The sequence below is a fragment of the Lithobates pipiens genome, unplaced genomic scaffold (genome assembly GCF_037356315.1).
Source record: "Lithobates pipiens isolate NorthernLeopardFrog02 unplaced genomic scaffold, aLitPip1_a1.2 Scaffold_18, whole genome shotgun sequence".
Classification (NCBI taxonomy): domain Eukaryota; kingdom Metazoa; phylum Chordata; class Amphibia; order Anura; family Ranidae; genus Lithobates; species Lithobates pipiens.
In genome coordinates, this window is record NW_027507758.1 from 111,618,893 (window position 1) to 111,633,462 (window position 14,570).

General features: G+C 41.3%; 1 protein-coding gene across 2 annotated transcripts in view; it reads left to right on the forward strand.

Moving 5' to 3' along the window:
- Positions 1–14,570, forward strand: part of CFAP61 (cilia and flagella associated protein 61) — a 460,443-nt gene that overhangs the window by 302,006 nt on the left and 143,867 nt on the right. The gene's annotated exons all lie outside the window — the stretch shown is intronic.

The following is a 14,570-nucleotide window of genomic DNA, read 5'->3' on the forward strand; positions in this document are numbered from 1 at the left end:
AAGCGGTTGGAATTCTGGATTTGGTTCATACATCCCTGAACACATAGGGGTTTATTTACTAAAGCTAGAGAGGGCAAAATTGGTCACAATTCTGCAGAGAAACCAATTAGCTTCCAGGTTTTATTGCTATAGCTTAATTAACCCCCCTAGCGGTAACCCCGAGTCTGGCTCGGGTTAGGAATTTACTGATAGGAGCGGTAACCCAGAGCCAGACTCGGGATCGCATCGCTGGATGCAGGGGAGGACACAGGGAGAGTTACGTACCTTGTCCCCTGGATCCAGCGATGTCCTCCGCGCTGTGTGATCGAGCTGTCCTCTGCTCGATTCACAGTGCCGAATGCCGCCGAGCTCCGTTCCTTGCGACGTTACGGCGCACGGGAGCAGAGAACGGCGGCAAATTCAAAAAAGTAAAAAGACACAAAACACACACAGCACTGTAATCTTACAGATTACAGTACTGTATTAAAAATTACACACCCCCTTTGTCCCTAGTGGTCTGTGCAGTGCCCTGCATGCACTTTTATATTATAAATACTGTTTTTTCTGCCTGGAATTTGGAGATTGCCCATAGCAACCAAAATGTGTCCCTTTTTCAGTGTTTTAGGATTTGATTACATTATTGAATAATTTTTATTATTCTTTATTATATTATAAACTTTATTATGCCCGGGATGTCTGCTAGACTCTGGGTTGAACAGATTTAAGAGAGTTATCCCTAAGAATTACAGGACTACAAAATAAAACGCCAAATTCCCATGCAAAATAATTGTACCGTTTTCAGCACCTAAAACCGGACTGAATCATACCGCCAGGGAGGTTAAACAAGCTGAGGTTTGAAGCTGATTAGTTTCTCTGCAGAATTGTGACTAATTTTGCCCTCTCCAGCTTTAGTAAATAAACCCCATAGGGTCCTAAACACAAGCACTGCTTGGAACAATGTCCAGGTGTGTACAGTTCCTGCATAGTTCAGCCTGTTATTGATATTAACAGGTTGCTGGCAGTGGGCTCTATATTGAACCTGTACCTCCATTGTGCCCAAAAATGCCAAACCGCTGGTATGCATGAGCCCTTCATTAATTTTTTGTTTAAAGCGGAGGTCCACCCTAAAGTGGACCTCCGCTCATCGGAACCCTCCCCCCCTCCGGCGCCACAATTGGCACCTTTCTGGGGGGAGGGGGGTGCAGATACCTGTACAGTACAGGTATTCTGCATCCACTTCCGGGATAGCTCTCTGCGGAAAGGGGCGTAGATTACGCCCCTTTCTGCAAGTGCCCGCCCCTTTCCGCAAGTGCCCCGCTGCCTGCTGGGAAACACACAGATCCCAGAGGCAGCGGGGACCGTCCTTATTGCGCAGCGCGATTCGCGCATGCGCAGTAGGGAACCGGGAAATTAAGCCGAAAGGCTCCATTTCCTGATTCCCATACCCAAGATGGCGGTGGCAGAACCTTACAGACGATCTAGAGATCTGTAGCTGCTGGCTTTAAAAAAAAAAAAAAACGCGGAGTCCCGGTGGAATCCCGCTTTAACCTGTTGTTCTTCTTACCTAGCTCTCATTATCACCTTCCATTCCCAGCTCCTCAGCAAATTTTTGCTGACTTTTCTTAAAAATTTTGTTAAACTGTTTTTACAAATTATTTTGTGTAATCCTTTGGATTTTTTCTGGTTTGCATGATTTTGTTGTAGCAAAAACATCAATTCATATGTAAAATTAGGGGAAAAAAAGGCTTAACTTCATGTGTAAATAAATGTTTATATCAAAATAAATGAGTCATAGAATCTACCGGTAATTAGAACTTTGTATGTATAGGAGCAGGAGTATTAGAGTGTAAGCTCCTGTGGAGCAAAGACTGATGTAAATGGGTTAGTGTTCTTTGTATAGCACTGTGGAATATGCAAGTACTAAATAATGAATTCAAATCGTAAATCTGCCTGTAAAAGACACTGGGATGTGCACTCTACTAAGGCATCAATCCTTTGTAAAATTAGACAGTAGTGCTCAGAAATATCAAACTGCGTGATTTTTATGTAATTTAAATGTTTTACCACACATTCCAAAGTTTAGTATGTATGCATTATACAGAAAATTACATGTAACATTATATTATTTATTTTGTCCTCAAAGTATGTCAATTGACAGAGTTTCCTTTATGCTAATATAAAGGCACCATGTTTTGCATACAATAAGCTGCAAGTCATTTAAGTGCTCACTTTTATCTCAGTGGTTCCAGCTGGTGAAGCTGGTTTCTTTTAAGCGGCCTCAATAAAGCAGGACCAGGTTCTGGGCTTGTACTTTAACCACTTCCAGCCCAAGGACATCATATGACGTCTTTGACATTCAGTAGGAATATCTGAATGATACCTGTAGCTACAGGCATCATTCAGATATCCCTGTTTTCAGCTGGCGATCCTGTGCACCATAAGAATGATCATATCGGCAATTCCGCCGCTTGATCATTCTTACATGCGACGGGAGGGCACATACCCCCTCCCATCACCATCGGTGCTTCTCCGGGCTCTCTTGTGCCATCGGGAACCCGAACAAAAAATTGGCCAGATGGTCACCAGTCATCTCTATGACCGTTGGGGGCCCATGTGTGACATTATGACGTCCTGTTCGGGACCGCACTTGTAAACAAAAATCTAAAAAAAAATCCTTGATATCATGCTTTCCAGCCTGGAGGAGAGATGTGGGGTCTTACTGACCTCACATCTCTCCATAAAGAGGAGCTGTCACAAACCATTCCCATTACAAGGGATATTTACATTCCTTTTAATAGGATTAAAAGTGATCAACAAAAAAAAAATATGTAAAAGAAATTGTAAAAAAAAACGTAAAACAAAAAGATTTAAAATGCCCTTGTCCCCGGTAACTAGCGCTCAGAAGCTAACGCACAGTCCTACCCACATATGTAAACGCTGCTCAAACCACACATGGGAGGTATTGCCGTGTGCGTTGGAGCACGTGCAACAATTCTAGCACTTTACCTCCTCTGTAACTCTAAACTGGTAACCTGTAAAAAAAATTAAAGCGTCACTTATGGAGATTTTTAAGTACCGAAGTTTGGCGCCATTCCATGAGTGTGTGTACACATTTAAAGTGTGACATGTATCTATTTACATCATCTTTCACTTTATACAAAAACTGGGCAAAGTTTACTGTTTTGTTATTTTATAATTCATGAAACAGTTTTTGATCAAAAAAAAAAAGCAATATTGAAAAAAAAAAAATGAAATATTGTTGGTCAAATACCATGCGAGATAAAAAGTTGCAACGACCACCATTTTATTCCCTAGGGTGTCTGCTAAAAAAACATATATAATGTTTGGGGGTCCTGAGCAGTTTTCTAGCAAAAAAAAAAAGATTATTTTTACATGTAGGAGAGGAGTGCCATAATAAACCCGGTATGGAAGTGATTAAGTGCTGTCACCCAGTGAGAGACTGTGGCTTAGTTTTTAAATTGATATGCCTGACCTGGGGTGCAGAAGGATGCATGAAAAAGCATATATAATCCCTGATCAAGCTAAGAGTGGAGTACGTAAAAGCATGTTAGAACCTACCTTTAAGGAACTCCAGGATCGCAGGGCCCATGTACAGATGCATAAGTGATATGTTCATCTCTATCCCTGATTTGGTTATAGATTGGTTACAAGGCACATCTCATAACACTCCCATTTCTTCTGCTCAACAGATAATAGTTGTCTGCTTGAGCATTTTCCAAAAGTCTCTGCGTACAGTAATAAAAACGTCTAATGACTGTGAAAGCTGTTCTGTAGTTGGGTGCAGTGCCTAAGTCACACTTACAAATCAGTAGTGATCGGCACTTAACTGCAAAATTGTTACTAACTTTGGACACACTGTACAGCTAAAAAAACAGTATTATCCAGGGCATTCACTATATGCAAATCTACTTACATTTTTTTTATCTGGATGTAAAAATCTTTGCAAATTTTGGTTATGCATTGCCAAGTTCCCTAATCACAGCAGGTGAAAACAAGGGGGAAAACTCATCTTGTGCTGAATTATACCCAATAACGCACTTATAATATCACATTATTACTTGCAAATGATTACTGAATGTCTTTTTTGACATTTTATGTGGTGAAAACACATCAGTTGTATTTTACAGTTTATTTTTGTAAGTTTGATTTTTTTGTTATATTTTTGATATGTATCCTTGTCAATGGACTAAATCCCTTAAAGCTTTAACCTCTAGTTAAAGTACTGTATACTTTACTGTGTATTTGTGTAACATTTAAAATAAGGAACTGCATTGTTTAACAATGACTGGGCACATCTCTGAGGACTTAACACAAACAAACATTTCTTATTCTTCAAATACTGCAGATAAACCTCTTTTTATTGAAAGCGATCGATCAAATACAAGACCTTTACCGTTTTCATTTTTTTCTTCATGTAAGCAAGTAGACAGTTAAGGAATTACCACATATGCTATTGCATACGCGAACACAGAGCGTGCTCCTGTTTTGTGGTCTTTGTTTAATCATTTGTGGTGGACGGGTGGGTGAGCATTGAGAACTAAAAAAAACAGCGTGTAGCAATCTCAGTGTACAGAGTAGGGATATTTAGTTGGGCTCCTTTATAGGCAGAGGAGCCGGGGTTAATTTGTTTAGTGTTAGTTGGCATAGCTCCAAGAGCTGGGTCTCTGCTACCTTCCCCTGACTTCTGGAACTTGCTGGATGGTTCTAGACCTTAGAGTTTGGAAAAACAGAGACTAATGCCGCGTACACACAATCAAATTGTCCGGCATACTTAGTCCGCCGAAACGCATTTCACCGGAATATTCGATCGTGTGTGGGCTTCAGCGGACTTTTCCAGCGTAAAGTCCGGCAGACTTAGAAAGTATTTTTGCAGTCCAATCTTTCCGCTGGACTTGGGTTTTAGCGGACAATACGTTTATCAGTATGCTAGTCTGGCGGACTAAGAATGACGCATGGTCAGAAGCAAGTACAAAAAGGAAGCTATTGGTTACTGGCTATCGAAATTCCTTTTTCTAGTCCCATCGTACGTGCTGTACGGCATCGCGCTAGAAAACGCCGGACTTTCTGTGTGTCCGTGTGTGCCCAAGTCCGTTCGGTAGAAAGTCCGCCGGACTATCCGCCGGATTGTTTGCCGGACTAAGTACGCCGGACAATTCGCTTGTGTGTATGTGGCATAAGCCTTAATATTTGTGGAGTCTCCTCCAGTCCCTGGGGAGGTTGGGCCCAGAAGGGAAGCTGATGGATAGAACTAAAGACTCACATGCCTCTCCAGGCTTAGTTAGAGCCGGAGCTAAGCTGACAGTCAGGAGCTGGGCCTGTTCAGCAGCCATCTGGACTTCAGGATTAACTCAAGAGGGACTGAGTGACTAGCCTTCATTCTTCATACCCCAAGCTTGGACAGAGTAGGGACAATAAGGTGCAATACTTTAAATGTCCATATCTAAGGGACAGCTTAATGGCAGTTCACTATTTAGGAAGCCACCCTACACCTCTAGCTGGGTATTCAAGAGCAGTCAGATGTGCTAGCATTCCTCTATAGAATAGCACCCATATTATGCAGTATGGCACCTTTGCTGTCAGTTTAGCTGTACCATAAATCCTAAGGGAGGACAGCTTAGCAACTTTTTTTTCCTAGAAGCCAGAAAGCTAGCAAGTCCTCAAGTTGAGTTCAACTTCTACGGTTCTGGACATCCCATGTTTCTACTCCACATCCAAGTTTTAAAACTCTAAATCAGGGGATCTCCAAACTACGGCCCTCCAGTTGTTGCGGAACTACACGTCACATGAGACATTGTAAAACTCTGGCATTCACAGACATGACTAGGCATGATGGGAGGGAAGGGGATATCACTGCTTCAGGTAGGTCAAACAAAAGTAAAAAACCTCTCATCCAGTTTAGAAGCCTAGGTGCTGGCAATGCATATAGCAATTAGGACAGGAAGAAGTTCTGGACAGCCGCACCCCAAAAAAGTTTTTGCCTTTTATTCGAAAAATGTAATCAAAAATACAAGCCACAGCAGAAACGGACAGGAGCTAACATGTTTCACACTTCAATACAGTGCTTAGTCATAGCTGTTCCTGAACAATTGGAGGGCCATAGTTTGGAGACCCCTGCTCTAAATAAACCAAAAACAAAACAAACATCCACTGGCTAATTCTTGAGTCTGCATAAAAGTTCTTGTCAACTGTCTGTGTGTGAAAGGGAGGACCCAAAATCCAGCGGCCTTTATGGGGGTAGCGCTGTAAGTGCAGTTGCTCTTGTACTTACATGCATTTGTATACTGCAAGTATAGAAAGGACAAATACAATATTGGCATAATTTGTAAAGTGTGGTAAAGGCTTGGGGCTGTTTTGTGCAGGGCTGTATTTAATCATTATGCTACCCTAGCCATGCCCAAATGATGACACCTGCGCCACAGAGCAAGTTTTTTTTGGCCAAATGAAGCGCCTGGTCTGCAATCTTGTGATTGCATTGACGTGGCGCTTCCCATATTGCACTGCGCCCGGCGCCGGGACGCAGTGTACATAAGGACATTTAAAAAAATTTTTTTTTAAAGGGACATGTTTAAATAATTTTTTTTTTCTTTTTAACATTTTTTTTTTCTTTTTACTGCCTGGGGGGGCGGCACCCAGGCAACCCCTATGGGCGGGCCGCCACTGGTCTTGGGACAGACCTGAGCAGATTTTTTGCACACTGATTTTATACAGGTGAGTTGTTTATAAGCTAAACTTATATTGAAAAAAATCTTACTTTAGGCAGCACTGTAAATATTGAAAAAAAGCCATTTTGGTATTGACATGCAAGATTTTTTTGTGGAGTTCCTTTAACTTTCTAGCTATTCTCCTTTGGAGTCAAGTTCAATAAAATACCACTATATCTTTGCTACGGTGAGGTCCCTTTCACACATACGGACCATTTATTTCATTAGTTCAGTTACATTTTTTCAAAGAAAAACATATGAAGTTTACATCAGTTTTTCATCAGTTTGTCATCCGTTTTTACATCATTTTTTTACATAGTTTTTTTTACATCCTCCAGCTAGAGTCCTTAAAGCGGGAGTCCACCGGGACTCAGCGTTTTTTTTTTTTTTAAAAGCCAGCAGCTACAAATACTGCAGCTGCTGACTTTTAAAATAGTGACACTTACCTGTCCAGTGCGCCCGCGATGTCGGCACCCGAAGCCGATCTGTAGATCGTATCTCGGGTGCTGCCGCCGCCATCTTGGGTATGGGAATCAGGAAATGGAGCCTTTCGGCTTCATTTCCCGGTTCCCTACTGCGCATGCGCGAGCCGCGCTGCGCAATAAGGACGGTCCCCGCTGCCTCTGGGATCCGTGTGTTTTCCCAGCAGGCAGCGGGGCACTTGCGGGAAGGGGCGGGCACTTGCGGAAAGGGGCGTAATATACGCCCCTTTCCGGAAGTGGGTACAGATACCTGTACTGTACAGGTATCTGCACCCCCCTCCCCCCTGAAAGGTGCCAATTGTGGCGCCGGAGGGGGGGAGGGTTCCGATGAGCGGAGGTCCACTTTAGGGTGGACCTCCGCTTTAACCATTTGAATCACTGAGCCATTTTTCATGCAAAAAACTCACCATTTGTCCATTTATATCCATTTTTCATCTGATCTATTTTTTAAAAATAGGCTTTAAACCATCCCCCAAAAAATTTTTTGATGGAAGCAGATGTAAACTGATGTAAATGGATGATCACTCGTTTACATACATTTTTCCATAAAGATGCAATGATGTCTGTTTTTCATCCCTCAACAGAAGGATGAAAAATGGACAAACGGACCGTATGGGGCCTATGTGTTCTTATACACAGAGAATACCTAAAATATTTTTACTTTTTGGGTGCTAGTTTGGGCCTGCCTCAGAGAAAGCTTGAAAACTCTGATATACTGTTTATTTACAGTGAACCTTTTCCTGCAAAGATTGGGGACACACTTAGTTTTCCCCCAATGACATGCAATGGGGGTTATTTAGAAAAGGCAAATCCACTTTGCACTGCAAGTGCACTTGGAAGTGTAGTCTCTCTAAATATAAAGGGTAGATCTGAAAATGAATGGAAGCTCTGCTGATTTTATCATCCAATCATGTGCAAGCTAAAATGCTGTTTTTTATTTTCCTTGCATGTCCCCCTCGGATCTACAGTGACTTTACTTCTAAGTGCATGTTCAGTGCACTTTCAAGTGCACTTGCAGTACAAAGTGGATTTTCCTTTAGTAAATAATCCCCAATGTAAAAGCCCAGCTTCTAGATCTTTAACCCTTTTGTTAAGACACTATTCAAATCTTGTTTACAATTGTTAATATGACCTGCCAGCACAGTACAGATAAAGTTTAGGAATGGGAAACATTAACTCACCAGCCCCCTCCTTAGGGCTAATTCACACTACATGGAGAGCTGCTGCAGCACTTTACCGCTGCACCAGCTCTTTTCTGACAGCTATGCTAAGGGACAGTGTGGTGCATGATTCAGCACGCTGCACTGTCCCTTTTTTCCATTTAGTTTTGGAAGAGCTTTATTTGAAGATTCCAAAATGCACACTTCATTCAATGCAATGTCTGGGCAGTGCGCTGTGCTGCCTGACATAACAGTAGGATTCAGGCCGGTGCACTGCAAAAAAAAGCAGCATGTGTGCATATTGAAGCAGCATGCTGCAGTGCAGTGCTAGGCTGTGTTGCAGTGTAAATGGGACACACAGGAAACAAGTGTCCCTGCGGTAACAGACATTTCACCAGACGGTAAAATGTCTGTTACCGCACATAGTGTGAATTGGACCTAAATATTACAGAAAAAAGAAAAGATAAGTTGAATTTTTAGTCTTGGATTTTTCATAAAATATAATTTTAAGAGGAAAGTGCCATTTTAATATTTAAAGTTATGCTAATAGGAACATGTAACAAATATAAAATAAGTGTTTACCCCAGTTCAGCCAGAAAACTAGAAGTACACTTCAGGGGAGTCAAAGTATCAATAAACAGCAGATTTGACCATTCAGAAAACAGGTCTGCTTTATTTAAATATGTCATTAGAAAAATGGTAGTCAGATGTTTTTTGTAGTGTATAGTGAATTTATAGTGTATATATGTACTGTATGTATATATAATTTTTTTCGAGGGGGGAATTAAGCAAATGCATAGCATTCAGATGGAGGTGTAGGACTCCTGCATAGTATTCAAATCAATCTTTGTAAAAGGCAGAATCATACGCTGTATTTTCCATATAATTAATAATTATAGGCATTATGGCTCCTTTATTTTCTTTGAAAACCATCTTTGTTCTGAAGTAGCACACACATTCCAGGCAAGAATGAAAGTAGCATTGAATGTATGTTCTTTGCATTAGTTCAAGGCTCTTCTGACACTTCCAGTGTTGGTTTACTATAGTCAGGCTAGTTAAAGATTTTTAATTAGTTAATGCATATATTGTTGTTAGAAAACATATTTTTTTATATACTACAGTCATAAGTTATGGCAAATATTTAATCCTCAATAGGTGTGCAAAGTATCCCTTTGCAATCTCATCTGCCAATGCTTTTGTTTCTATTCATTTACCATATATCCGCTCCATCATTTTCTTTCTATTTAAAATAGAATTCCAGATTTCAATGTACTTTAAGTACATTGTTTCAGCAAAGCAGGTCCAAACATCATATTTCCATTACTAAACAATGGAGCCGCTGTGTGTGTTTGTGCTGCAATGCACAGTAGCAGCATTAACTACATATAGTAAGCATCACTTTATTCAGGCAACTTCCTGCCTGCTGCCGGAATTAAAGAATCAGGTAGTGTGCTTCTCTTAAACCAAAAAAGAGAAATAGTTCTGGGATTCACCTCCTTGTAATGTGGTGCCTTACCCAGATAATGGTGGGTGTCCCCTAAGGCTAAATTTGCCAAAACAGAACAAATAAAATAGGGATCTGACACCAACTTGAAGCTACTGCAAAGCAAATTGTATTGCAGAAATTTTAATCATACAAAAAAATATAAAGGAAATGGCAACCTGAAAATCCAATCCTGAAACCGCCCCAGCCCCTCCCCACCACATGCACTGATCTCCCCACTCAGGAAAGGACCAACCCCCCAATCCACTCTCTCCCTAACACAACACCTGACCCCCCCCCCACTTAAAATCTCCAAAACAAAATAGGACTCCCACCTGCTGGAGAACTACAGAAGCTCCGACCACTACAAGAAAACTGGAAAGGCAATAGGTCAATACCAACTAACCACAATGGGTGGATTCGCCAATAAGTCATAGCCACTGAAGCACTCAATGTGTGCATGGCATTGGAAGACCTCAAAAACGTCCATTATGGCTTACACATTTTAAGGCTCTAGCCAGATTTCTACTCATTTGATTACTGTTATTCACTGACTTTCTTCATACAGTTTCTTCAATGTTTACTCGAATATATTAAGCTGGAGTTTTCCAATTGTGGTCAACTATTGGGCCAATGTTTGGTTCATTGCTGTAAGAGTATATTAGCCCATCCCACTGTCCACAGACACATTGAGTGCTCCAGTGGCTCTGACTTTCCTTGGTGACCTAATGTAGACACATTCCCCCATTGTAGTTAGTTGGTACATACCTATCGCCTTTCTATCTCCCTCATAGTGGTCAAAGATTCTGTAGTTCTCCAGCAGGTGGGAGTCCTAGTTTGTTTAGGGTTTTTTAGTGGGGGTGGTGGGGGGGGGTCGGGTGATGGTTTGGGGGAGGTTGGTCCTTTCCTGGGGGTGGTGGGTTAGTGCATGTGAGGGGGAAAGGGCTGGACTGGTTTCAGGATTAGGTTTTCAGGTTAGCATTTACTTAAAGCGGGATTCCACCCTAAAGTGGAACCTCCGCTGATCAGAACCCCCCCCCCCCCTCCGGTGTCACAATTGACACCTTTCAGGGGGGAGGGGGGTGGAGATACCTGTCAAAGACAGGTATTTTCACCCACTTCCGGGCATAGACTCCCACGGGAGTCTACGCCATTTCCTGCCCTGCCGCACTGTCTGCTGGGACACACACGGGTCCCAGTGACAGCGCGGAGATTTCCTATTGCGCGGCGCAGCTCGCGCATGCGCAGTAGGGAACCGGGAAGTGAAGCCGATTCGCTTTACTTCCTGATTCCCTCACCTCGAATGGCGGCGGCAGCAGCCGAGGCCGAGCGGTCGATCGGCCTCGGCTGCCGGCATCGCTGGAACCCGGGACATGTGAGTGTCCATTTATTAAAAGTCAGCAGCTGTAGTATTTATAGCTGCTGGCTTTTAATATTTTTTTTTGGGGCGGAATCCCTCTTTAATACTTTTTTGTATCATTACAATTTTTGCAATAAAATATGCTTTGTGGTCACTTCATGTTGGTGTCAGATCCCTATTTTCTTGTTCTGTTTTAGTACAGCTCCACTTTTCCATTTAGGAGGAGCCTTGTTTTTTTTCTACTAGTACAAGTTTACCTCTTTGTGGAAAATGTTGAGGGGTCGACAGATGATGTTGCGATCTCTACTTTGGCCAATCAGAGGAAGGTTTGTATTTATTGACACAAATACATGGATTCTTCTGAATTATCGATCTATGTTCCTCTGGGGAGATTTCCATTCACTTGCTGTCCTGTAGATTCAACACAAAGTGAGAGGATATCTTTTCAATGTAAGAGAAATCTCATCTTAGAAAATTGTCACAAGAACAAGCATCAATATTGAAGAATTTCCTCTCTACTGCTGTTCGGGTGGCAACTCAGAATTTTGGTTATACTTTTACTCTTATTCCCAGGTGACGATGGTGGTCAGGACAATTAAGGAGAGTGAATCACATACTGTAGATAGTAATATAAACATTACAGTGATTCTAACCCCTAACCACTCTTTCCAGTTATAATTTAAGTCTTTCAGCTGCATCTGTATGATCTCAGTTTCTCTTCACTTTCTTGTCATGTGGATTTTTTCCCTTCAGATAGTTCAGTTGGGTACCTGGGACACCCAGCAGCAGGTCAGCTGTCATGTTCTAACGACATCAATGCGGATGGCACAGCACTGAAAATTGGGATCTTTTGCTAGTTCTAGACACAAGAAAAAGCCCTCCTGACGCTGCCCCTGTACATGCTGTGCTGGCTCTTCTGCTGAAGGTGTTTCATGAACCCTGTGCATTTTGTGACACCTGTAATTTTTAACTAGATGTTAAAATTAGAAATGTTAATAATTATATTGTCTTCAGCTGTCATGAAGGTTATCAATATTAGAAAGAAAGCTCTTTTATTGCATACATGGTGCTTTTTAGATTATTATAATATTAGATCCTATTTAGTCTTCCTTTTCCAGCTGCCTAATTATACTGTGCACAGATTAATTATAGTATTTGTTCATCTGTGAGGTGTATTATTTGCCACAATTTCCCACTAAGTGTGGTATTTGCATTGATGTAATGAACCCTTTTTTCAGAGAAAAGGGTAAAATGCTAAATTTTCATTGAAAGAAATTTTTGATGTGAATATGCTTGGTGGAATGTCCGCATGCAAAATATATACAGGATATCATCACATGCTAAAAAAGACACGGGGTTTGATCAGAAATGCGCAAATAAAAGGAATAGTCAATTTACCTTGTGTAGAAGTTAACTAGTTAAATAATAATCTAAAGTACCAGTTAGCAGTTTGTCAATAGATGTACAATAGGTCTCCCAACAGGAAGTCCTTTCACCTGACACATTGGTGATCCCACTTTTACAGCTACTGAAATTCATTGGGTGAGAATTCTTGCAAACTGTGATGTCAGCAAAGTCATAAGAATGTGGTACATTATTGCTTATTACTATTTGTCAGGACAGCAGGGCAGCAGCATCAAACTGTGGTTGTAAACCTCAGACATGAAATATGAACAAAGCATATTCCTCTATAGTGTGTACTTGTCCCGATACAGAGCACTAAGTGTCATTTCTGTATGATACGCCATTCCTCTGCTCAACATGAATAACTTCTGACAAGTTTTTCCTGACACCCAGAGAAAATATCTCAATAGCGACTCATGTGAATAACATTTAAACCTAGTATTTCCTAAACATGTGTAACAAAGCATCATCATGTGTGAACAAATAAAAAGTGTATCTTAAATCCTATGCACAATAACTTCCTAAGGACAATATATGAACATTGCTTTTTCAATAAAGTGCAAATGCTGTACAAAATATGCATTAAATTGCAAACTGCGGAAGAAAAAAATGTGCAAACAATATGCAAAAAGTAAAGTGCTGAAAATGTAAAACCTGTGAAATGCCCAATCCAGGAACAAAGTTCGTATGTGATCCAAAGACAGAGGAAAAAAAAGTCCCAGAAAGTCACCAGAAATCTTCTCCAACAAACAATAATTCCAATGGCTCTATATATCACCCAGTGTGAGTCCTTCACCAGCCACACCAAACTGACTCACCAGATGTAATGGCTGATCAAGTTATAGACCAGCTACTGCGCTCTGCAACACAGCCACAGGGATAAATCTCTGTCGTCCAAATGCTTAGTATGGTTCCTCACATGTAGGTCCACTCAGGTATATCCCAATCATGCATGGAATTATAAAGGAAGGAAGACCTCCATAGCTTAAAACAGTTTAAAACAAATAGACTTTTATTAAAATAAATGCAATCCACACTAGGGTAATATCGCTTGTAGCATGTTTATTTACCTTTAGCCTCAGGCCGCAAACACAGAACCGCAAGTGCGATTCAGGCTTGCGAGATGATGTCAGCGTCCTTGCCAAGGACTCTCAAGGATCATAGACCAGCACCGCAACTCTCTTTTTAATAACTGATTATTGGTATAACACCATTATTTGAGTGTCAATGGTCAGTGCATATATAAAACAAAAACAAAAACATTTTCCCTTCCCACCAACATCTGTAGGCACTGTATATATTTTTTCTTTCCACATAGATGTAGAAAAGAGAAGATGCAGATAAAAAGATGAAACTTATGTAGGAGGATTTGTTTCACCTCTGTGTATCACCTGACCTAACCACTTTGAGTAACTCATCTCCAGGCTTGCGGGGACGTACATGGGTGGACAAGGAAATTCAACATAAGTGGGCTTGCATAATTGTTTTAAGACTGAATATTAGGGTTCTTGCATAAACCCAGTCTTTACTTTTTTTTTGCTTTTTGTCTTTCTTAAGAAAGTTCTCCAGTCTCTCCAGTTCTCCAGTCTCACATACTGTAGCTGCTGACTTTTAATATAAGCGCACTTACCTGCCCCTGGATCCAGCGCTGTCCTTACCCAAGCTGATTATTCAAGAGGCTTTGGGTGTAGGCTCTGATATCGCCACTAAGGGAAATCGTCAATGAAGCCTTGCAGCTTCACAGCCTGCTTCCAGCTGCGCATGTGCGAGCCCTGCTGCACTTTGTAATTGTTCCTGCAGTCTTCTGGAATCTGTGATGTGTCAGACAACAGATAATGAACAACTTCCTCCCAGGCGTACCCCCTTCAGGAAATATATACATACCTACACAGAGTGCACTCTTGGACACCTGTTGGTCATTTATTGCAAAGGAGTTACCGTGCAACTTTTTACTACTATTTATACAGTTTGTTTAAATGC